Genomic DNA, 26,706 nt, shown 5'->3' with positions numbered 1-26,706 from the left:
TGGGGCTGATACGTTTTTTTACTCAGAGAAACGGAAAGTTTTTTGAATGGAATATGAAAAGTCATTAGTAAAAATATCAACGTAAATGTAAATCCATTAAAAGATTACCTATAAGCTTGTAAATATTTAAATTTAAAAACAACAAAGACGAAAGAGAAGTCACAAGTATTCTTAAAAAATGTTTTATTTTTTATTTATTTATATATATATATATATATAATGAATACATATTAGCTCGAATCGAAAAGCTAGCTTTCGAATGATTTAATTTTCTTAATTACTCTCAGAACTAAATGCAATTATATTTATAAACGACGTATAAAAGGGTCAATTTAATAATACAACTTTACTGGGACGTAAGGAGTAAACAAGAGTTTATTTTAGTTTGGAACTACAGGATGTTTGCTCAATGTTAGGTATGTCCAAAGGCGATCCTAAAAGTTTTGCACCCAAAAGGACATGTATAAGATCTCTATTAACGGTTCAAAACATACTGTATAGCTCACTATAAATAGTATGACATATATACCTAAACATTCTACATATATTAAGCTTTTAAATAATAAATAAGGCATAATATTATGTAAATGATTATTTAAGTGTAAACAAAGTTTTACGTTAATATTCTTTGATTATTATTCCAGTTTTTTCTGTTCTAGATAGTTCGATGAACCCGCTTCGATCGATTCCGAAGGATCAACGGAGTTCAAAATATTAATAACCTATAAATAGCTACGGAAGATTTCGCTTCGATTGGTGTCACATATAGATACATTTCAGTAGAAAATATACATAATATGATTAAATAAATAAATATATATTGGACAACATCACATACATTGCTCTGATCCCAATGTAATTAGCTAAAGCACTTGTGTTATGGAAAATCAGAAGTAACGACGGTACCACAAACACCCAGACCCAGACACCCAAGACAACATAGAAAACTAATTAACTATTTCTATATCGACTCGGCCGGGAATCGAACCCGGGACCTCGGAGTGGCGTACCCATTAAAACCGGTGTAACAATACTCGACCACGGAGATCGTCGATATGATTAATAGTGTTATACGATTTATACCTAATGTTTTTTTTTTTTATTTGGTATGAAGCTAGTGCAACCCCCAAGAAAGGATATAGACTACTTTTTTATATCTAAAACCTACGAGAAGCCTCAGACAGATTAAGCTGCAGACGAAAACTAGAAGGTTTTGCAGCAGGATTATTAGTCCACTTCGAAATTAAAAAAAAATACAGAATCGAATTGTTATTTATCTCTCCAGTCATTAAAATAGCTCCATATCAGTGTCGACTAATTTACATGACAACTAAATACAAAATTGAAATAACTCAGATCTAGAACTACATAGATAATATCTAGACCGGATCAGTTTACATGAATATCGAACTAGTTAACGATACTGGTACGTAATACATTCGACTATTTATATAATATTTATGATTGTATATCGTTGACATTCAATGTTACTGTTTATATAAAGGTCATACGACAAATAAATAGTTATTCAGAGTTAAATAATTGAGTTGGAGCTAAGTACAAATTATTGGACTTCTTAACAGCCTGTAAATTTCCAACTGCTGGACTAATGCCTCCTCTCCCTTTGAGGAGAAGGTTTTGAGCATATTCCACTATTTTGCTCAAATGCGGGTTGGTGGAATACACATGTAGTAGAATTTCGTTGAAATTAGACAGATGTAGGTCCCTCACGATATTTTCCTGCACCGCTGAGCACGAGATGAAAATTCAGTGGTGCTTGCCTGGGTTTGAACCCGCAATCATCGGTTAAGATGCACGTGTTCTAACCACCAGGCCATCTCCGCTCTTAAATATTTATGAAATGGAAACATGTAGAACTCTTAGCTTATCTTAAAGTTGCTGAGTTTTTGAAATTAAATTTTACTTCATTTAAAAAGCACCTTTTTGAATTAAATATACGCCACCATCTAAGTCGGTATATGAAAAGTTTATACAGAGAATAACCAGCGAGAAACTCAGTAGTTACTATTTTTCATCAATCAAAAAATATACATGATTACCTTTATACGCTCCCAATTAACACAAAAACAGACATAAACGCACACTATCCCTCTCTCACACACATATACAAACATAGTACATTTAATACACACACACATATAATTCTATAAAATAATTTCTATCAACTATTGGTCTACTTCTTTATGGTTAGATTCGACAACAACTGTTAACATTTCATTGTAAATGTTGCTAATTACAAATAAATGAATAAATAAAAAATCGTATACTTTTTATTATGGTATTGATAAGTTGACGAGCAAATGGTGGTAAGCGGTCACCACTGCTTACATCGCTAATGCGCCACCAACCTTGTGAACAAGATGTTATGTCCCTTGTGCCTGTTGTTGCACTGACTTATCACCCTTTAGAACAGAAAACAAAAATACTAAGTACTCCTGTGTGGCAGTACAATATCTGATGAATGGGTGGTACCTACCACGACGAACTTGCACACAGTATTACCACCAATAAATTAAGCTTATGTATCCTCTGGCTACGAATACAATCCAAATTATTCTTTACGCAAGTAGCTTGTTAAAAATACTTTTAAAGCGTCTTCATATAAGATAAACAAAAATGAAAGCTGTTTTTTGATTGATTTAAAAGTTATTAACAACGTATTTGTCATTTATTCTCGATAGAATCATTCCTAAGATTTACATTTAATTTAAACCTGTAATATGATGATTCAAAAATACTTATAAAAGGAATATTTTTTTATTTTTATATCTCAATGATTATTTGGTATTTAATTTATATTCTTTAGGTAAAATCAATATAACTGTACTATTTATGAATCGAGTGTTCACCATTTTTCATAGAAAAGGCGCGGTAATTTTAACCATTTTCGATGGCGATTTAACCATTGGCGATGTACGCCTCTTACAAACTAAGTTATGATGGGACATTATGGCACATAAAAAAATATTTGGTGTGCCTGTAATTACACTGGCTCACTCACCCTTCAAACCGGAACACAATAATACTAAGTATTGCAGCTTGATTTTAGAATATATCAGGTAGGGTGGTACCCACTCAGAGGGGCTTGCACAAAGCTCTACCAAGTAATATTCGTAATTTTTACTTTGTTTATATATACATATATGTACATACTAGCTATGTTTTAGTTAGCAGCAAAAGTGTTAATTTAATTTTAACCGATTTTAATCAAAGGAGGTTTTCAATTCGATTATATTTCTTTTATTTTTAAATCTCAAGAAAATAATTGTTTTTTTTTATTTTTTATTTGTATTATAAATCCTTTGTAATATAAGGTATGGCTGTTAGATAAGTTGTTCACTGTGCTATGGAATTTTGAAGAGCCGTCAAGAAATACCAGTACATGTCCACAAACAGACTGTGTGTGACTGTGTACTCAAATTGATCACGGAACTGGACTCGAACTCGCGACCTTTAACATCAGGTACGCTGACCTCTTTAGATGATCATATAGTTATTTAAATTATATGATAATTTTACGTTAAATTGATTAGTTATAAAGTTTATATTCAAAAAGATTTTCCTGTTTATAATTTTTATTGAATAAAATAAAACTAAATGTAGAATATAAATAATTCTATTTAGAAAATCTGATATTTCTTATAATGTTTTGTAGCAAAGATCACAATTATGGAGCCATTAAAAAAATAAATATTATGATAATCGTACATTATTATGGTAATTATAGTTGTTGTATAACAACCGCAAATATCACACATACATATTCATTAATCACATATCTTCTGACAAACCAAGAATACTTTCACTATCTGGTGCTCATGATCCATGACATAACATCGTATAAAAAATTGTCTATATTAGTAAAAAAAAATGACCTCCTTGGAAACTTCGAAAAGTTCTAGAACTATGTAAATAATTTCTAAAATAATATTTTAATGACTGCAATATTTATTTAAAATATTTAAAAATATAATTAAAACTGAAAACTACTTATGGTGCATATAAAACTTACTTTTTTCGCAGATCTGGCACGCACTTTAAAAAAAATAAACAAATTCAAACGCGTTTAAAAATGGAAGCGACTTGTTCGGTATACGAAGTATGACTGGGGAGGCGTCGTTGGCGCAGGTGAATGTGAACGTCACTTACCACTCTTGTTTCGCTAAAGTAACCCGCCTTGTTGGATATACTTGTGGTCATCATCTGTAGCGAATTAATTACCTGTCTCTTTAAATTGGTAGGTATAACTTCAGCTGTCTTGTGCGTTGAACTTTGCGGTCTATTTGAGTTCGATTGTTATGCTCCTCAGCACACGGACTTAAATTTATTCAACGCCATGGCGGAGCTTTTAACGTCGTTTTATTCTATAAATAGACTGGTCCATTTTATTTGTCCATTGTTAGAATTTAATTGAAACTGTATCAAAAAAAGTATTTATTATAGATATTTGTTTTTAATAAAATATATTGTAAATATTTAATGCGTCGGTCGAAAAAATTAAAAAAAAAGTATATGAAATAACTATAATAATATCTCGAATAACGTCGAGAATCAATCTTTAATTATTTCCGCATTTCAAAAAGCTGATAGACTTGTAATTTAGTTGGTCTATACAACGTACAATAAGTTTTAAAATAATGCAGTAGAATGTAGTTCACGAACAAAGCGTGAAATCTGTTTATAATTTAATTGTTGTCTGTCTAAGAATAATAATTTGAAAATAGAACTCATAAATTTTAACGGTTAAATAAGCCGTTTTCTAAAAGAAGTATCAATTAGTTATTATAAAATTAAAATACATTTTCTCTTAAATAAAAACTAAGTTCTAATGCACGGCTGTGTTTTAACAACATAAGGAGTGGTTCATACAAGTGACATACTGTCAATGTCACTGCAATGCCATCCACCGGCCTACTTTATTTATCGCCTAAGTTTCCATTATTGAAACAGTTAATAACAAACAGATAAATAAGCCATAAATAACTTTCATTAAATACTTTTTAGGCGTAAACGTCCAAGAAGGTCCGCATACTTTTTTTTTATACAAAATTAAACACGTTTTCAAAACGCCAAGGTCTGTTCAAGGCGAGGATGCGTACAGGAATGTCGATACATTTTTTTTTACTCATGAACGGGAAACTTGCTAATGTTCCTTTCAATTCTGTTTTGTAAGGCTGTATATTGTACTACTTTGTTACATGAATGCATTTTTTAATTTATAACGTGCCTACGGTGATTAAATATATTTTCATAGCGTTTTAAAATTCCGTAGTAATTTATCATGTTCTTAATTTAGTACGGACATACGTTTTCTCCGTATCAATAATATAAAATAATAACTTTATTAGAAACGAGTAAGATCGCTTGTTTGATAAAATATCTACATATTTGAATGACTTGTTTGTCAAAAGATTCTTAGGTAGGATTGGATTGATGCTTGTCCCACTTAGGTCGCGGCTTCGATTCTTGTATTTAGACGTGAACTTTTACTAATTAGTACAAAATCACATTAATCGGCACGGTAGCATGCGTACCCGTGGCGCCCGTCAAAGAGACGGTGACGGTACCGCTGGTTTTTAAGGGGTATTATAGTGTATTAGGGCAAGCTAGGCGTCTTGGGCACCGAAGAATCCCACGACACAGTGCATTTTTCCCGCGAAAAAAAGAAACAAGATTCACGTCTAGCGGCATGGTTATTACAACTGGTCGACTTACTGTCAACAGTTCTAGTCCCATTCGTATCAAATATATAAGCAAATTATGTAATACATGTGTATTTACTTTGTTCCGAAAGTTATGGTATAATCTGTGACATTTCGGGTAAGTTCTAACCAATGCGCGACGTTTAGAACTTATAGATATGTGAAGCATGCTGTGAATATATCCTAGCTGGATAATGGCTTCCTATTAAGGAGAGGGTTGACGATAATCCAATGCTAGTCATTTAATTTACCGTAGTAGACATTTTCCGAAACATGCAAGATAACCCACGATATTTTCCGTCACGGCCACATTAAAAGTCAGTGGATTGAATTTTCCGTTAAGGGTCACGTGTTCTAGCATCTGAAGCATCTCCGCTCTTAAACTGTTATGAGTATAATTTTTTTTTGGAGAGATTATTCGTGTGAAGCCAAATTAAGTTTCCAAAAAGAATACTGTACGTGTAAAAGAACCACTTGGTACTAATTGGTCACCACCGCCCACATATTGGCGATATTGGCGCTATAAGAAATACTAACCATGGCGTATGGGCCATGTAAGCATATGGCCAATACGCAACTCTCTCTTTAAATATAAATTCTTAAATTTTCAATAACCATCCATTTCAAAGTTTTAAGTTCACTCTTGTGTTCCTTAGCCTCTAACCCACAAACGTCTTTTTTAATCGTCGGTCTTTTCGTAATTTAAATTAAACGTTCACTGTTTATTTAACGAAATTATATTAACGCGTAGGCGTTAAATATTTTAAGAAATGATAATAATTGTTATTAAATATATATTAAGCGTGTAATACACGGGTATCTGATTAAACTAGGTTGTCGAGGATACTTTTACTTTTGTTTGCATTGTATAATGAGTTGAGTGAATAAGGCTAAGTTTACACAAATTCAATTTATATATTTTTAAATTACTAGTTTCCATCAGCGGTTTCATTTGCTTGTGAAGGTGAGAATGCGGATGCAGATGCTGTGTAGATTTTTCCGGAATAAAAAGTAACTTATGTGATTTTCCAGACTATAATAATCCGTACCAAATTCTTTTCCGATTCGTTCTAGCGCGATCGAGTGACAAACATCCATCCAAACTTTCGCATATATAATTTATGGTAAAAAATATATGATTATGTATGAATAATTACAGGATTTATTATGAATAGACCAAGGATAGAATAAATAAAACATATACGTAGAAATCAATTTGAAATGTCTTGTATGATCTTTATTATAAACTAATAGAAACAACAATAGGTTTGTACATCCAATGAGGTAGGAGATGGTTTCTTTATATCGTAGTATTATTGGAAACCTTTTTTATATTATACTATTTGACCACCCCGGTTTTCTGTAGTGGCAACACCTTGGCTCTTAAAGTTGGTACCGCATTAATTGTGTGAAAAATGAATAATATTTCTTATAGCACCAATATTTATCTGGGCAGTGGTGATCACTTATAATCAGGCGGCACAATTGCTAGTCCTACCTACCATATGACAAGAAATTCAATTAATTTAGTTATATAAAAAAACCTTACTCTTAGAGACATTGCTTGTAGAGTTATTAAAAATATTATCTCGTGTGAACGCCCCTTTAAACTCGCCCACTCGCTAGCCTTGACGCGGCAGATGCTGGGACGAGCTCTGCATACAACGATGCTCTTACCTGTTTTATAGATAAAAAAATAAATGTTTTTAATCTACTGTTTTTCACAAAATTCAACTTTTATGTTGATAAAAGATTTTTACTACGGCTTGATTTCCTACAAATCATTTAAGTAATAAAATAATCGTTTATCGAAGCTTAGCCTGCGTCAGGGGGCGCATGTGTTTGTGTGCGTGTGTGTCCTTTGTAATTTTTTGTATCTGTGTACAAAATGTTATGATGAGCAATTGAGAAAGCATTACAGATAAACATTAAACAACACTTGCACATTCTCTGTTCGGTCATAATATGATAATTAAATCAATCATCATTATCATCACCCTCCTGCCCTTATCCCAATTTACTTAGAGTCGGCGCGGCATGTCCTACCTACCATACTTCTCTATCGTCTTCCTCTTCCATACTTCTCTATCGGACGTCATCTCACAAGTAACATTATTTCTAACCATATCGTCTTTCACACAATCCATCCATCGTTTTTTCATAATTGAAATCAATCAAATCAAAGTTTTAAAGTCTTTTAAATGTGGCTGGGGTAATATTTTCTAAAACAATAAGGAAACATATCAATATTTCTTCCTACCGTATCAATAAGAAATAAAACGCTTGTCGCCTGTCAATTCCCAATGGTACGTCACTTATTAAGAATTCAAGACAAACTCTTTGGTAATGTTATTGAAGGAATAAATCCAAGGAATCGTAGTGTATAATTTATTTTATATACAGAACAAAAGAATAAGTTCACCGGATATTCTTCGTATTCTGCACAGGCTCTCGTATTTATGAGGTTCCGGCGAATACGACGTACTGGCTGTTTTATTCATACTGTAAGTTTTTTTTTAATATTACAAGCATTTTGTATGTAAAATGTAAGATCGACTTTATGTGCAACGATAATAATATTGTTTTAATCGACTTAAGAGGTAAGGCAAGGCAACTCGGTTTTATTATTAAACATAATACTCGTAAATTTCTTACGTTTCTTTTGTTTGGGATGGTATACTTATATAGGACTACGCTTGGTCTCATTTAAAAGTCTGTTATATTTTGGTAAAATATTATATTACTAATAAAAAGGTTTTTTTTTTATTTCACACTTAGATTACATTTTCTTATTAAGTGAGAAAGATTCTTCGTGACTGACGTGATATAAATGATGACGTGATATAAATGATAACTATCAAATCATCACTCAGCGTAGAGTAATTCCGTACGAAACAATTCACCGTAACCACTCAACACACGATCGTGAAATGTCACAGAGTGATATAAGACATTGATTATAATAATGATATTTGAACAAAACACGCATTCACGCATTTACTTGGTGGTAGAGCTTTGTGCAAGCGCGTCTGGGTAGGTACCCACTCATCAGATATTCTACTGCCAAACAGCAGTGCTCAGTATTGTTTTGTTCCAGTTTGAAGGGTGAGTGAGCCAGTGTAACTACAGGCACAAGGGACGTAACATATTGGTTCCCAAGGTTGGTGGCGCATTGGTGATGTGAGGAATGGGTAATATTTGATACAACGCCATTGTCTATGGGCGGTGATGATCACTTACCCATATGATCAGGTGGCCCATATGCTCGTCCGCCTGAGCCTGGCAATTGGTCACCACCGCCTCTAAATATTGACTCAGTAAGAAATGTGCTATCAACTTTGGGAAGTAAGATGTTATGTCCCTTGTGCCTTTACTTAAACTGGCTTACTTGGATTTCAAACCGAAACACACTGAGTGGTTACCCAGATGGGTTTGCGAAAACACTACTATCAATCAAGAAGATTTAAATATGTCACGCATGAGATACGAAGTTAATTTTAATAAAGTAGTGCTGTTTAGTCGACAACGTGCTAACGATTGGTGTAACAACGTATAAATAATCCACTACTGGGCTATCTTTCCTTTGATGATAAGGTTCAGAGCCGTCCACCATGTCAGTCTAAAACCGGTTGATATACACGTGACAGATTTTCATCCGACAAATGCAAGCTTTCCCACGGTTTACCCTTCACCGCGGAGCACGAGATGAATTATAAACATTAATATTCAGGCATGCCAAGATTTCCACTGGGCCATCATCATCAGGTCAAACGCCATTAAGTATTAAAAAATAGTAAGCACTCCGTAAATTTTCCAAAATCACCAGCGAATGCTTGTTGCAAAAAATTGCTTCCAAGTACTTACTTTACATATTCCAATGGGTGCGTGTTAGAAATACCTACATGTGCTACAATATCATCTGAGTTCCGAAGGTTTCCTCGCGACGTCTTTCTTGTCAACAGAATGCAAGGTACTTTACACTCTGCCTAGGTATTGCATAGATTACCGGATTTTCCAAATTGCCGGTAACATAAGCATGTCATGGCACAGATAAACGTCAACAGTACCTATATTATTAATGTTTTATATTTACGTGCTACCATCACATTGTAATTACTATCTTCACGAATTTTTGCTTAACCCAAAGGTTGTGAGGTAAAGTATGCCTTTAGGCAATAAGTATGCCTTTTTTCCAACCGCATAATTTTATTGCTCAATGGTGTGATAACGAAATACAAGTTATAATGTATGCTATGTTACAAACAAAGATTATTATAAGGAAAAATAGAATCATTATTAAATGATAGTATATGGAAATAAAATAGTGTTAATGTTTTTTTTTTTAAAACGTCATATACTGTATTGTCATAATTGACAACTGGACGGCTATTCTGTAACAATGAACTCGAAATTCACCGCAGATAACGAATATGAAATATCAGAATGATATGATATGTGATATTGACTGTAATAATATTTTTTAGGTTACACGTATCAAAATTTCGTATCACAGTAAGTCGGTTGTCCATATTTCACGAGTGAGATGCGAAGTGATTTCTTACAAAATCGCACTGCTGTAGTGAAATATAATTTTGGCCCATTAGTAGCATTAAAAAATAAAAGCTAAATTAAATACAATAATTGTATAATTAGTACAAATAAAACACAAATATAATTTATAAAATAACAGTTCTATATATAAATATACTCAATTGAATAACAGTTATATTTATACGTATCTTACAATAATAACCTTAATAATTTAATTTGAACGATTTCATATTAATTTCAAAAGTTCTTACGATAACTTATAACGGGATCATTAAATATATATACGAACAATTATTCGTATATATATAAATTATAATTTACCTATTAACGACTAGATACGTTTTTATAGAAGGGTCGTCTGTCATTTGTCACATTTGTCATTGTAACCTTAGGTATAGCTTTTTTTATGTCATAGGTGGCAGGAGGCTCACCTGGTGGAAAGTGACGGTGCAGGTTGTCGGCCTCTAAGGAAGGAGTAAGCTCTTTTCTTGAGGGTTCCCAAGTCGTATCGGTTTGGAAAAACCGTCGGCGAAAGCTGGTAAAAGCAAAATTAGTAAAATCTCACTGTTGTAGATTTTTGACCATCTAGGAGGTGCGAATGAAATTTAGAAACCCTGTCACCTTCTGGTTAGTGGTCACCACTCTTGAGAACTGAAATGAAACGTCCCCGTCGATTGTACACTACAGACTTTATTCACCCATAATGTGGAGTTCAATGTTAATTAGAATTGCTGTTAAGCGGTGAATTATTTAGTGTTGTGGTAGTTAACCAGACGTTTGCACAGAGCCCAACCTCCAATCAAGTAATTTTTGGAGTATTAATATAATAATTGTGTATAATTGTCAAAATAAATAGTTATATCAGTATTTTTAGAAATATTACATGATATATATTACAGGTAGATTGAAATTATGTTAGTACAATCATCTTATTATATTTATTTATATATGTCATTATATAAAAATTATCTTGATATAAAATCATAATTTTACCGGCTCGAAGTTTTGACAGTTGGAAAATTTTGTAAAGACTTTGTTATTAAATCGAATCAAAACAGGTAATAAAGTGATCTCTCTATGTCGGTCTCCAAAAAGTTTTTAGTGAAAACAATAAAATATCTTAAATCTTACACGACCTGTCTGATGGAACGAGACAGAACCTCATCATCTATCATGGCGATGGAGATCGACTCTCACCCATTCCATTTCGTTTAATAAGTTTCAACATTAAATAATAATTTTTTTTCGAGGATGGTTAAAGTTGATCGAGATATATGTCCTTCAGACATTCCGAAGTCGTTGTTTTTTACAATAAAATATTATTTTGTTGAAGAAATGAAAGTCATGAATATGTTTATAGGAATTAAATAGTTCAATATTTATTTAAAAAATATTAGCATGTATTTAGTGGTAGCAGTATCACAGCGTGAGAAGTACTACTTCTTAGGCGTAAACAATAGTATTTAATTGCATTTAAATAATTATTAATAATAATCTACTTTTTTTTTTTAGCATTAGCAGCCCGTAAATGTCCCACTGCTGGGATAAAGGCCTCCTCTCCCTTTGAGGAGAACGTTTGGAGCATATTCCACCACGCTGCTCCAATGCGGGTTGGCGGAATACACATGTGGCAGAATTTCGTTGAAATTAGACACATGCAGGTTTCCTCACGATGTTTTCCTTCACCGCCGAGCTCGAGATGAATTATAAACACAAATTAAGCACATGAAATTTCAGTGGTGCCTGCCTGGGTTTGAACCCGAAATAATCGGTTAAGATGCACGCGTTCTAACCACTGGGCCATCTCGGCTCAATCTACCTATTAATAATAAAAAAAAATATCCCCCTGAGTTTCTTTCGCCGGTTCTTCTCAGGTCCGAGGTATTAAACTTCATAATGTAGTCTTCATGGCACCCTCGCAAAATTCACTTTCAACATTTTTCTTGAGGCGCCAAAAGGAATATAGCTTTAAAAACACATTTTTTAGTTAGCTTAATAAGATCCTAATTAATCAATAAATCAAAATCAAAACGTACTATGATAAATAGCCTCATACAAGTAATATTGAATACACATTTTATAATTCAAAATTTAACGTATCACCGGTTCGGAATTAAACGGATTTTACAAACTGAAACTGAGTAGTTACACTTTTCAGAAAATTAATTTAATTAGTACGGTAATTAAAACGATGGAAATAAAATTTATCTTCCGTAAAAATGTTAACTCAACGTTTTATTTTTATATTTAAAATATTATTTATTCAAGTAGGCTAAAAGAGCACTTTTGAATCGTTATGTTATTTACTTTATTTAATTTAAGTTATTTACTTGAATACCGAATTTTATTAATACCGAACCAAATCAAATATAGCCGTTATATATGAATATTTATTATATATTTTTAAAGAGCCTTTTTATGAATAAAATAAAACTTAATTTTTCATGAAAGAACCTTTGTGTTGTGCAAAATATCGTAAGGATACCCTCAGGATTTCTAAGAACCCACAATGAAGCACTACGGATTAAGCTCTCAATCCTTTACCTGAACGAGACTTATCAGTCGGATAGCATTCTATTGAGATAAAGAAAACCTTGGATATATCTATTCTTCCATAAGGTTAGGGACAGTCTTTTGTTTGAAAATTTCCATTTTTTATTTGTTATGATGTTTTCTGATAATAAGTGCTGAATATATATGGAGATGGATTGCGGGTCAAGCCAGGGCAATCATCTTTTTTTTTTTTTAAATCTTTATTCTCATTACGACAACGTCATTTACATGAGAACTTATATCTAACTTATAAATATAACAATTCGTTCGGATCAGCAACATCAACCAACCCTTTTTATGTAAATTCCGCATTGATGCATCGTAGTGAATTGAGTTTAAACGCTTCTTCTTAAGAAAACTTTGCGTTACTGAGCTGGATTCTGCTGCCGAAGTGGCTCTAATTAGGCTTATCTTTAGTAGTGAACCTATAAATTGTAATGGATAAATTTGTCTTCATATAGAAATAAGTTTTTATGTTAACGATAGCATAAATATATAAGTATAGTCCAATTCTTCCACTTATAAAAGTCGCAAGAGAAGGACAACGCGTAAACGTATTGTTGATTACACGATGCGTATCAGAATACGGCCCAACTTTGCTATTACAGTGAAGGTCTCGACTTGTTTTAGCAAACGTTCCCATTTGACCTCTGTGTGTTTGATTTCGTGTGATTGGTCGATATTTTTGTGAAAATACCGCTCGGGGGATTTGATGACCTTATCTTATTCATCTTTTTTTTTATATTATACTAATGTGCTTGAAGATCACGATGTTTTTCTTTTGTTTTAACAATCTAATATCATGGGTATTAGCGTATTTTACTATGATGTGTTTCCAAATAAACGTGTATTTTAGTCATTGCTTAATTTATTACTTTTTAGACAAGGGTCTAAAGAGTCCTCTTTTACTATCAACAAACTGATCTCTGTCCCTAGGATCGTTGAAGCGAGGAAGTGCACCTGTTCTTGAGTACGCACTTGTCATTATGATATTAGTTAGCTACATCTAATTAGCTTACGTTAGCCCCCAAAGCCCTAATCGACTAAAAATTTAATATCCTTAAAACATTATCACATGTCCTGTGTTTTTATTGCTATATTTCTAAACATAATGCTCAGGATAATAAGCAAACGAATATGAAAAAACTATCCTAACCTCAAAAATCTTACATGTGACATATAAGCTTATTTTTTTTTAATATGAAGGTAGCCCAGCCCTGAGAAGTACGATTAAGGTTTCATGTGCTTAATTTTTGGTTTTAATAAATTCTTGAACGATGAAAAAAATCATCGTGCAGTAATAGTATTTGTCGGATGATATTCTATGACCTTTTGAATGTTGAATATATAAGCTCGTAGAATCCGCAATAGAGAAGCTTGCTCCAGGCTCCAAACCTTCCCTTAAGGATACTTAACGTCATCCATCTCCTTAAACGTTTCTCTGAAAATACTGGCTTGTGTTTGTTTTTAATTATGGGTTAAGTCCAGGGCTGGATTTAGGGGCGGGCAACTGGGCCAACCACCCCTATCTTTCCAATAAGAGAAGGGCTCCCACTTTACACATATAGATTTAAAGTAAATACTGTTTAGACCAATAAGGAAGAAGACAAAAGGTGAATTATTGATTGAAGGAGATGAAATTGTACAACAATAATTAGGAACTTCCACTACTCTGTTGCTCCAGGGCCTCCAGACATTTAAATCCAGCCCTGATTAGCAATACAACGTTTCATTTTTTTCTGACATATTAGCTGTATACTAAGTTTACTTTAATGACTTCATTCGAAGTTTATAGGGATATTGTTCTAAGAAACTAAGCTCTTAGCCCAAAAATGTTTTCCCATTAAACAAAACTTAAGAAGTCATTGAAGTCGTTCTATCATGTATACTTACCAAAATTGTTTGTTTACTTCATTCTTTGAAAATGCGATTTTCATTACTACTTGTGTTTGTTTTTCAACATATACCGAGATCAATAGGCTAGCAATGGACAGAGTGTTTTCAATAGGATCGTTGTAAATGTTTCAGAACAAGATTGTAGAAAGGTTGGGACGACATATGGAGGATGGGTCGATATGTTTTCGTTCAAATATAAAATCTGATCACTATTATGTATCATTAATGTAGTTGTTTATTTCGTAATGGCTGACTTATTTGACAACAAGAGTTTATTATCTTTCTTGCTTTCAATATTAATCGTCATTAGGAAATCTTTTTTTTCAACTCATCAGACAATCGAAATTCCAAGCATTTTTTTTCTGGCGTTGATTTAAAGAAAAAGAATATCAGTCTTTACAGATGTACGAAAGCTCGAAATTTGGAATTTTTATCCGATAAATTAATTGAAATTGCAATGAGACGAATTTTTGTTTATTTGGGGTAGACGGACAACAAACAGAAAATCCAGCTGCCATTTTTATTATATTTGAAATTCTTTCAGAAAAACTTTTTATGTTTTATAATATAAATGAATATGTCGCCCGAAAAATGGCCCAAGAAATGGTGTTAGTGATTGTATCCAAATTTGTCGTATTTTCATAAAATCCGATGTAGACAGAAGACTTTATTAATAATAATAAACTTTAATTCATCCAATTTATCCTCGGTTCTTTTAAGACTTAAGATCACTCTATCTTTTAGCATCGCTTTTGATTTTAGTTCGAATCTTAAACCTTTATAAATAATTATGTACATCAAAATCAAATTAAATTTGGACATAAATGCAGAAGTCTATACTTATACTAAAAACTTGAAGAGTTTCTTAACTTGAAAAGTTTTTTAATCTTGAAAATGAATAAAAGTTACAATATTTTATGAAGAGCCGTGATGGCCCAGTGATTACGACACATGAATCTTTACCGATTATTCCGAGTTCAAGCCTGGGGCAAGCACCACTGAATTCGTGTGCTTAATTTGTATTTATAATTCACCTCATGCTTGGCGGTGTAGGAAAACACCGTGAGGAAGCCTGCACGTGGTGGATAAGAATTTGCCGTGTATCTACCAACCCGTATTGGAACAGCGTGGTGAAATAAACTCCAAGTCTTCTCCTCAAAAGGCAGAGCCCTTTGCCCAGCAGTGTGACGTTAATAGGGGGCTACTTTTTATTATCTGTACAAGATACATAGACTTTGTTATAATAAAAAAATGGATAAAATTCACAGTAAATTTCTATTTCGCCGATCTAACAAGCGCGTGCGACCTATATATTTAAGAACTGGATAGTCTTGTTAGCTGCGAGAAATCGCACCGATTGTGTTTTGTTTATGCCTTCGGATAAAATTTTATTTGTACCTGTATGAGGTCGATTCGCATAGTCCAGACGGGTAGTTTAGTAGGTTAGTTTGTTGTTAATCAATATCGTCCAATCAGATTGTATTTACGATATAATACATCAATGTCATCCATAACGTACATCTTTGTATTTAATTTATCTTTGAGTCTAACTCAGACGGGCGAACGACGTCACTTATGAATTATAAAATTCTGAATCTCGTTAGAATCCAATTACTCTTCAAGTTATTTTAAAATACACAAAATGTTGTTGATTTACTGATAGAACCATACAGAAAAATGTAATTTAAAATCGCCGTAAACGATCCAGAACTATTCTGAATTAGAACATTCGTTGGAGATGTTACCAAAGAGTATCATTATTTATAATGATAGTTTGGTAAAGGACAATAACACTAAGAAAGAGACGCGTTTATTGTTTGTCTTTATGTGTTACAAAGAACAAATCTCTGAAGGGATCGAAACACTTACTTAACGGTAGAGCTTTGTGTGTGCCAAACACTTAATTCTGATGTGTTCCAGTTTGAAGGATGAGTGAGCCAGTGTAACTACAGGCTCAAGAGACATTACAACTGTTTCTCAAGGTTGGTGGCGCATTGTTGGTGTTAGGGATGGTTAATATTTCTTACAGCACCATTGTGTATAGGCGGTGGTGACCGCTTACCATTAGGTGGCCCAAATGGCTACCAGCCATAGCGAAAAAAATGTTTAGTGTAGTATAATCGTAATAACAACTCTTTTTAAAAATATAAAGCATTTTTTAAATGTTTGTCGTAACTATTCACTGGAGAAATATGATTGTAATTATGTGGAGAAATTGTTTGCATGATATTAGAGAGATGTTTGTGGTTTGAAAGTTAATTAATTTAAAGAAATTTTCCATTTTCCAGATTAATCCAGAACATCTAGTATTACTATTTTCTAATCCAGATCAACCAGTTGAAATGTAAATAAATAATAAGAAATAAGAATCAAATTTTTGTTTTTAAAGAAGCTAGATGCCTCTTTCAATACAATAGTATTGAAAACGGCATCTAGCTTCTTTAAAATAATAGTTATTTATAACGTCAAAATATTTTTGACTTTATAAAAACTTTATAAGCAAATGAGATTATTGTTGCAACGGAAGGCAAGTAGACAAAAAATAATAACTGAATTTTTTTTTTAAGTTAATATGGCTATTTGTTATTTATCGAAACCAATCATGTTTCTTCGTTCGTTGTTTTCTTCTAAATAAAATAAAATTGTAAATAATAGGTTTTATACGGAATATTGTAAGGTACCGTTTAGTTCTTATTTAATCGAAATCATTTACGTAAATAAAACATAAGTGAGTATAGTATAACTAAACTAATACAGCCTTTGTGCAAGCCCTTCTTGGTATGTACCTCCACTCTACATATGTTTGGTTATATGGTTTGAAGGGTGAGTGAACCAGTGTAATTACACACGGGATGTAACATCTTAGTTTCCAAGGTTGGTGGCGTATTGGTTATGTATAATTTTATAAGGGGCTAGTATCTATGGGCCATGGTGCCCACTTACCGTCAGGTGGCCCATTTGCCAGTCCGCCTACCGAAATATACAAAACGCTGTTTAGTTTCCGTTAGTGTTGTTACATTTTATGATTTATTTTATTCCACGCCATAAAACAAAATGAACAACTTGTTGTTTAATATAGACTTAGTAATGTTAATATTAAAATTTAAATATATTATGTAACTCGAAATCGAAAAACTGGTTCGATAAGTCCATGTTAGGAAAACGGAGCAGTCAAAACGAGGTCCGATTCATCCTTTCTAAATACTCAGATCCCATCGCAAGGTCGACCAAGTTTCGCTGGCCATTGAATGACCTATGGTACAAGTTACATGGTGGAATATTATTGTTTAAAATAGATTGTTCTCGATGGTTATTCAACATTATTGTAATAACTAATATTTAATTCAATAAAACGAAATAAATACAAAATATATTATGTTTGATTTAAGTATATGGTAAATAAAACTGACAAAACATTACAGATACTGGCGGTAGAATACATAATAAGTATGTCGAGTCTACCTAGTCTAACTAAGATAATATATACCGGCGGTAGAGCTTTGTCTAGGTAGGTACCACTGACTTATTAATCTATTTCACTACCTATCATGACAATGCTAGGCGGCAGTTAACAGCGTGTCCTTTGTATTTCGACAACCAGAAAATACTGGCTGTCGAAATTGACGAAACAACCAAAATAGACAAAACGTTTCATATCGATCGATCTAGACGATCTTAGGAATTATATATATATATATATCTTATAGTGGTATTTTTTTCCTTTTAAGTTCCTTTTCCTCTCTGCCTTACTACATAATGAACTCACTTTCATTGGAATGTACTCAAAGCCCTGACCCATTGCAAGAGTTAATGTTTCTGACTGAACCATTGTCTGCACGCAGTTACAGGCCGAGATATTATAATAGATAAGCTGATATAATATCTCGGACTTCAAAAGAGCACGTATACGTATACGCGATGAAGGTAATCTTCCGTACGATTTCTGTTATATCCCGCTTCTGATCTATAACTTGGAGACACCATTAGCCATTCATAAAATTACTTAAAACGCCTGGGAGATTCACACCATTACTGTAAACCATTGTGAGATTGCCTTGACCTAAATATTTTTAGTTTGTTTGATAAGGATAATTTATAAAGGTATTATAATTGAATAAACTAATTTTGTTATTATATTCCTGTAATGAAATATGTTGTCAATAAAGTGCGATGTTTTTTGTTGTTGGAATCTTTTCTATATTAAATAGGAACCATTTCATTTATGTATATGTAAATTTTAGTCAGTAAAAACTCCGTAGTTCTAGACTCCTCGGTGATAAAATTGTGACTGAATTTTGTCGTTTTATGTTGTTTTCTGAGGCATAAAAGACGCGACTGTAAAAGTTTTAATTCAAGACAAATTATCCTTTACGAGTTTTTATTTAATTCAATGTTTGAAACATATTCAAATTAATATTGAATTAAAAAGTATTAAAGTATTTTATAAGCTGTACTGTAATAAACTACAAAACTAATATACATAAAATTTTATCCGAAGATGCAGCTTGTTTCGGAGAGGTTTTAGGATATAATAATATTATATCACGGTCTCAGCCGCTTTAAATTTTGACTATTGACGCGAGAAATTTGACTTAATGTTCTTCTTATATTATAAATAAAGGTTACTTAAATTTAATTTGATAATGGAACAATGGACTTATTTTATGCCATTAGCACTGGATGGTCCAATGGCCCATCTGAATGTAGGTCACCACTCATTGAAATTATGCGCCGTATGAAGTTTTGACTATTTCTTACGTAATTCAACTTAACTGGTAAGACTTTGTGCAAGACCGTCTGGATAGGTACCACCCACTGATCATATATTCTACTGCCGAGCAGTAATACTACGTATTGTGTTCCGGTTTTAAGGGTGAGCTAGTCTAACTACAGACTCAAGGAACATGATGCTTTAGTTCCCAAGGTTCGTGGCGCGTGAGATGTGAGGAATTATTAAAAGTTCTTACGGTGCCAGTCTATGGGCAGTAGTGATCGCTAACCATCAGATGGCTCGTTAAGAATAAAAACTATGTTATCTTAAATTTTTTTATACACAAGTTACATTTATTATTCTAATATTAATGATGAAAATTAACCTATAAGCGTATTTAAATTAACGAATACGGATTGGAAACGTTTTCTATAAATTCAGGTGTTAAAGTGATTTTTTTGTAAAAGGTCTATCGATCTAATCGATTTAAGGAATTTTCAATTTTCTCATTTTCCAATCAAATTTGAGCGTAAAGCGTTTGCTGTCAGTTGGGATATTATCCTAAGGGGTCGCGCTATTTACGCTTAGCTTATTTTCCGGTTGGCCGCAGTTTTAGAGATATTACAAATTATTTGAATATACTGAATTGATTCGTTCAGTACAAGCGGAAACATCGCTTCGATAGTTTCTATTAAGCTCTTTTGATTATATTACGAGTAGAGCTAAAGAAGCCTAGTAGAAAAAAACTTAACATGCAATATCGACGTCTCTAGTTGGACTCTACTGTCGGGATATTGTATATAATTGGAAGTTTATTACTGACGTAAAAGAGGAAAAATTTAATGTAATTTAAAACTTCATTTTCGCGTAACGAATGCCTATGACTTTTTGAAAAATAGCATGTACATTATTTGAATATTCTAGAACCAGCTTAGTTTAATTATAAGGAGTAAATGTGAACGAGAATAAGCTTAAACTTTATAATTAACTTAAAACCAAGAGAAGTTCTAAGTACGTGCTTGGACTAAGTTTTTTTTTGTGAAAATTTACGAGTCTTAACTATTCGCTGTAACAGAGATCTCGATTGCATTTCGCAAACGATTTGCATGCAACCACACGGCATAAGCATTTAGCATTTTTTTTTAGCATTAGCATTAGCAACCTGTAAATTTTCCCACTGCTGGGCTAAAGGCCTCCTCTCCCTTTGAGGACAAGGTTTCGAGCATATTCCTCCACGCTGCTCCAATGCGTGTTGGCGGAATACACATGTGGCAGAATTTCGTTGAAATTAGACACATGCCGGTTTCCTCGCGATGTTTTCCTTCACCGCCGAGCACGAAATGAATTATAAAAACAAATTAAGCACATGAAAATTCAGTAGTGTCTGCCTGGGTTTGAACTCGAAATCATTGGTTAAGATGCACGCATTCTAAGCACTGAGCCATCTCGACTTAGCCACACGGACAAAGTGTTATTTATTAAGTTGGAAAATCTTTAATATATGTATTTTTTTTTTCAATCTCGAACGTCTTTCTATGATAGATAACATAACTAATTAATATAATACGTATATGTTTTTAATATATTGAGATAGATGAATGATCGGAGATATCGGTTTACAAATATGTTAGGTTAGTGTTTTCGTAATATATCAAAAATTGGTATATTATGTTAAAAATAATAAGCTCCTATAATTTCAAAACTTTATTAGGCACCTCTCTGCCTCTCTGCAAAGTAAAGGGCTCCTCCATTTATTTTCCACTAATCTCTATCTATAGGTATTTCTATAGCAGTATCGTCAAGCCACATTTTTGTTGGTCTCCATCTCTCTCTTTCCTGATGGCTCTTTCCAAGTGATTATCTTTTATGCCATCTATCATTGTTTATACGTGCAACATGACCACCCTAATTTCCATTTTAGATTTTCAGTGTTGTAGACCATCTAAACTTAATAATAGTGATTTATTTTGCTTAAAATAGTTGTTCTATTTTTATGTATTTTATAAATATTATTTTATGTTGATTTCTTATTATTGTTATTTTTATTTCTCAATTTGTATTAGACATCAAATTATGTAATTTTTACTAAGGAATAAACGAGGCTTATATTATTATTATTATTTCAACAGTTTACAATCGCAGTCCTTAAAATTATACTATTATTATTATAACAATTGTATTCAGAGTACAACAATGACAAAGAGCTCAATTATACCGCTATACTATAGATGTAAGTTGACAAAGATCCTTGAAAATACTATGCAAATAACGAATGAAATATTTTCCATTCTGCAAAGGTTGAAAGCCTTATCATTTGATACGAAGCGTGCATGCCATTTTACTTTGCCGTCAGAAGCATCCCATATGACATTAGACTGAAAAGATTTTACAAATGAGAAGGATTTGCTCTTGTGTTTTCCTTATGTCATATTCTATACATTTACTTTAGTTTTTTTTTTCTTTTGGTAAATGTAAAGGTGCTTCTTAATACAGCCTTGTCTTTTGTATTGAATGTAGAACAACTAAGCGATGTGAGCTTCTGTAACTTTACAGAGCAGCCTCAAAAGTTTTGGTAGTGGATGTGTTCATGCTGACGCTCATGGTCGACGGCGTCATGTGGATTGTTTGCACGGCTGCTGAAATAAAAATAAAAGTTGTTTATTAGTTTATGCGTTCATTTGTAACTGGTTAACTTTATCAATTTGAAAACATTTATATAATACTTTTATTTATATATATTTTTGGTTGTATTTTATATTATTTAACAATGAAAATTATATATCTTTCATTACATATATACAAAATATTTGTTTTTTTTTTTTTTTATAAAAAACATCTCTTGGAAGTTAATATCTACATAAATATATATATGCTGCCTGTAAGATTAATAAAGCAATATAGCATGATAGGATTAGTGCTATTGACTATATTATTGACTAATTTCATAAAGAGTTGCTTGTTTTGTACATTTTTCCTTATAGATACACTTCATAATGCTTTCAAATTAAACGTAGTTGTAATATTACTAGTAGGAACTAGTAGGAATGATAAGAATCCATTTGATACGAAACAAAGTTTATATAGATTTTTTTATGATACATGTTGGTAGACGGGCACTTTGTAGTAGGGGGGAGGGGGGATACCAAGTATTGCTGCTTGGTGGTACCTACCCAGACGGGCTTGCACAAAACCCTACCACCAAGTTAATAAACGTTGTCAGTACGGTAAAACTTTTAAGGCAATTATATCAAATGAAATCAATCTGGAATATTATAAACTATTTTTTAATCTAGTTAGCTGTTTAATGTAATATTTTTTGTAATTGGTTCTAAAAGAGATCGCATGTTCTTGTTTATACCAATTGAGTTTTGCCGTCCTTAGTTCGTGTTCATAATTCATGTATTCATCGACCTGTTTAATGCGCCACATGAATTTTGCCACACGTGTAAATGTACTAAAATAGACCTTTGGCTACCATTGGAAATTGACGGGTTATTAATTTATTGGATTCAATATTAACTTAAAGGATAAATCTTAAATGTAATTTCGGTGCTAAAATCTCGTTACGGGGCCTCTCGTATTATGCAACTGACATCTAATATAATACCCTCCGCTTCTGTGGCTGACGTTTTGTCTTTAAGTAATTGAGGGAAATATTACGGAACAAGTACCGATAGAGTCTATGAATTGAGCAAAATTCTTTCTATATAAGATGTCATTTAAATGTTTTATATACTGTGTAAAGTAATTGAGCGGAGATATCACAGTGGTAGGGCTTTGTGCAAGCCCGTCTGGTTAGGTAGCTGCCACTCACCACATATTAATCATTCATAGCGTACTCATTACCGACAAAGCACCTGCAACGACTCGTGTTGCAGATGTTCATGAGCAGTAGAGTGAGTAAGCAAGTGTAAGGCAGGCAGCCACGACGATAACATTTTAGTTCCCAAGGTTGATGATGCATAGGTGATATAAGGAATGGTCAATGACTATTGGCGACGGTGACCACTTACCATCACGTGGCCCATTTGCTCGTCCATCTCCCTATTTTATGAATAAAAAAGATTCTTAACCTAAGATTTCGAGTTCAAATGTTGAGCAAAATCAAAATATACTTTATTCAAGTAGGTTTTACTTGCATTCATTTAACGCAATTCGCTTCGTGCTCCTGGGCGAAGGAAAACATGCATAATTCGTATTAAATTCTACATATGTATCCAACTTGCATTAGAGCAGCGTGGATTAATAAGCTTCAAACTTTCATCTTAAGATGGAGTCTTTAGCTAAAATGTGAGACATTTCCAGTCTGTAACTTCTTTACATTAACTTTGTTGATATAACCCACAAATTTGGACTCAAAAACCAGAGGTTACTTATGAGGTCGAACTTAGAACACATGCTTAATTCAATAAAATAATAATAAGTTTTCGCCATAAATGTGATACATAAATGGTCACGGTTTAAGCCGAGTATTTTGATTATGTTAATTCAATGCATTTTATATTTACACAATGAAATAATAGCTGAAACTAATTAGCTGATTATGAATATTTCGTCAAAGGCAATCGACTAAATAATAAAATTCAAAATATAATTGTGTCAGGTAATATATTTGTATACTGTACCAATGTTTATAGTGTATTATATTGGACTGCCCAAATAGTCTAGTGGCTTTAAACACTGCATAATCTGAAGTCCTGAGTTCAAAGGCTTGGCCAGACCAATAAAAGGGGTCAAACGCTGTCAACAAATTTTCAGTACACAAGTCACACTAAGAATTATTTTTCTTAGTAAAATAAATCCGAATTTGAAAATGTCTAGTGCTTAAGTACAAAGCCTTAGAAAGCCCTTGAATTTGCGGCTCGTCTCTGTTCATGTCGAATTGCCGTCAAGTCAGATTAAGAGAGTGTAAATGAGTTTGCTTCAATGATATTCGCAGACGCACTCAGCTATTGAAATTGGTTAAGGCCGTAACTGGGATTAGTTAAGGTACGTAGGTTAGGTACGGTTCCGTTAATTAAAGCGCTGTGTAAATTAATACCTCGAAGGATTTTATTTCACACATTTTGTAACAGTTCTTCTTGTTTCCTACTTAAGTAATAATCTACACTGATGTAGCGAATTTCAGGATGTTCTTCACCTCTTTAAATAGGTTTAGCTTTTTGTTCGAAAATGGGACGTTTTGTGTGCTGTTTTTTTTATGATTCAGTCCATAGCAGTTCACTTCTCTCCCAAGGTACGTCAAAATTTCCATTTTTTTAGATTAGATCATCTTTTTAACATAATTAAATTAATTACAACATGTATTAATTATGAAGTTTATCGTTAGTACATAGATATTGATATTAAATCATTGTATTCAATAATAAATTTACTTAAATATTTTTATGGCAAAAATATGCATTTACGATATCCTTTCTCAGAGAAAACAGATATTCCAATTATGCACAGTACAAAGGTTTTTCCATGTGAATGTTCAAAAAAGAAAAATTAATGAAATGAAAACGACTTCCGTCTACGTTACTTTATTTCGTACAAATTTATTACTGAGGAAGAAAATCCCTTATAGAGAAATATTATTGATTTTCATTTTGTATAAACTGCTAGCGATTCCGTACGCTTTCACCCGCGTAAAAGTCACTCACTCTGCTTTCGTGGGTCGCAAATGGTTTAGTTTTTTAAGCGACATTGGCATTAGCCAAATAAGAAATATTAAAGATTCTTGTGCTTGTAATTTTCTGGTTCAGTAAGTACCACCCCCCCCCCAACTGGAACGAAACAGTATTAATGTTGCTGTTTGGCGATTGAATTCGTGAAGAGCGGGTAGTACCTTAGGTACTGTTCATATCGACCTAGACCTACCTAGTACCTAATACCTTAAGTGCTACCCGCTCTTCAAAAATTTTGTATAATAATAGGCTTGCACAAAGCTCTACCGCCGAGTATAGTTTGATTTTATATAGCCCATATCTTTCGTGAGTGCTTTTCAAGTTAACCTGTAGATCATGATTTTAAGGCCTTTAAGTAAAAAATCTCTTCAACTTCATTGAATAAGCATAGAGAAAGAGTTAAAATTAGTAATTATTTTTTGGGTCGATTGAATCACTTGAAACTGCACTCAGTGGTTCCTCTTATTTAGTGAATAATAATTAACGTGAAATGTTAATACGAAATGAAAATAAAATTATGAACAACTTTTGACTTCTGTAATTTAATCGGATCGCGGTTAAAAATAATTGAGGGAAAAACCGCTACGTTGCATCTTGAAATATTTCACGTAAAATATTTTCGTAATTTAACTACCCCATACTACTACTCTTATTTCTTTTGACTACTTAAGCGAGAAGCGGTTAAGCGAATTAACAAACTTTGCAGGTAACTTGTAACGAAATTTACTATTTTCCGGTATTCCCCATTTCAACCTCAAAGAGATTATTAAGCGATTTTGTAAGTTAAGAAAGTTTGAGTTTGGAGAAGGCTCTCCTTCTTTGATAGATGAGCGATGACGTTTATATTTACTTGTGTCTTGTACTTTTGTTACGTTCATCAGCTCGTTTATTGTATATGTTACTGTAAAAGCTCGAACTAAAGTAAATCTTAGGATTTTCCAGTAAAACCTAAGATTTACCGACATGAGTTGGTAAATGTAAGTATTTATTAAATATAACCAGCGGTACCCTCTCCGTCTTTCGGCGGGCGCCACGGGATCGCTTACGCATGCTACCGTGACGCCCTGACGGTCGGCCCACCAATGCGGGCCTCCTAGATTTCAACCTAACCTAACATGTAAATCCTAAAATTTACCAACTGAATGATGGTAAAAGTTCGAATCCCAAAGTTTATGGACATTTAACAATCATAATCGGTAAATCTTAGGTTTTACTGGAAAATCTGTAGATTTACCGTAGTTCGAGCTTTTAAAGTAACACAAACACCGATAGTATAGCTTTGTACAGAGCGGACACTGATTAATTATTCTACCGGGAACCGTCAATACCCATTTTGTATAGCTGCGTTTTGATTTGAAAGCTGAGCTAGTTCTACTACAGGCATGAGATATATAACATCGTAGATACTATTGTAATGGACAATTTGATCTTAATAACAAGCGTCAATATCATTAAATATGACAAAATTGTCTTGTAACTTCGTTTGCCTGTACATGTATGTCTGTGTGTATATATATATGTATGTACCAGTACTTAAATAAATAAAACTGATTTGAAATTTACGTGAGTTTGTAGTTGGTTTTTAATACATGTTACGCAGTTG

General features: G+C 32.9%; 1 protein-coding gene across 1 annotated transcript in view; it reads right to left on the bottom strand.

The window, feature by feature from the left end:
• LOC125071141 (protein obstructor-E-like) overlaps positions 1-4,147 on the bottom strand; it is a 38,228-nt gene extending 34,081 nt beyond the window's left edge. The window contains exon 1 of the mRNA XM_047681234.1: positions 4,034-4,147. The gene's annotated coding sequence lies outside the window, so the exon portion shown is untranslated. The remainder of the gene's footprint in view (positions 1-4,033) is intronic.
• Between the last annotated feature and the right edge of the window lie 22,559 nt (positions 4,148-26,706).

This window comes from Vanessa atalanta, chromosome 2, assembly GCF_905147765.1.
Source record: "Vanessa atalanta chromosome 2, ilVanAtal1.2, whole genome shotgun sequence".
Lineage (NCBI taxonomy): Eukaryota > Metazoa > Arthropoda > Insecta > Lepidoptera > Nymphalidae > Vanessa > Vanessa atalanta.
The sequence above is the reverse complement of the archived record's forward strand: the minus strand, read 5'-3'. Positions and strand labels throughout refer to the sequence as shown.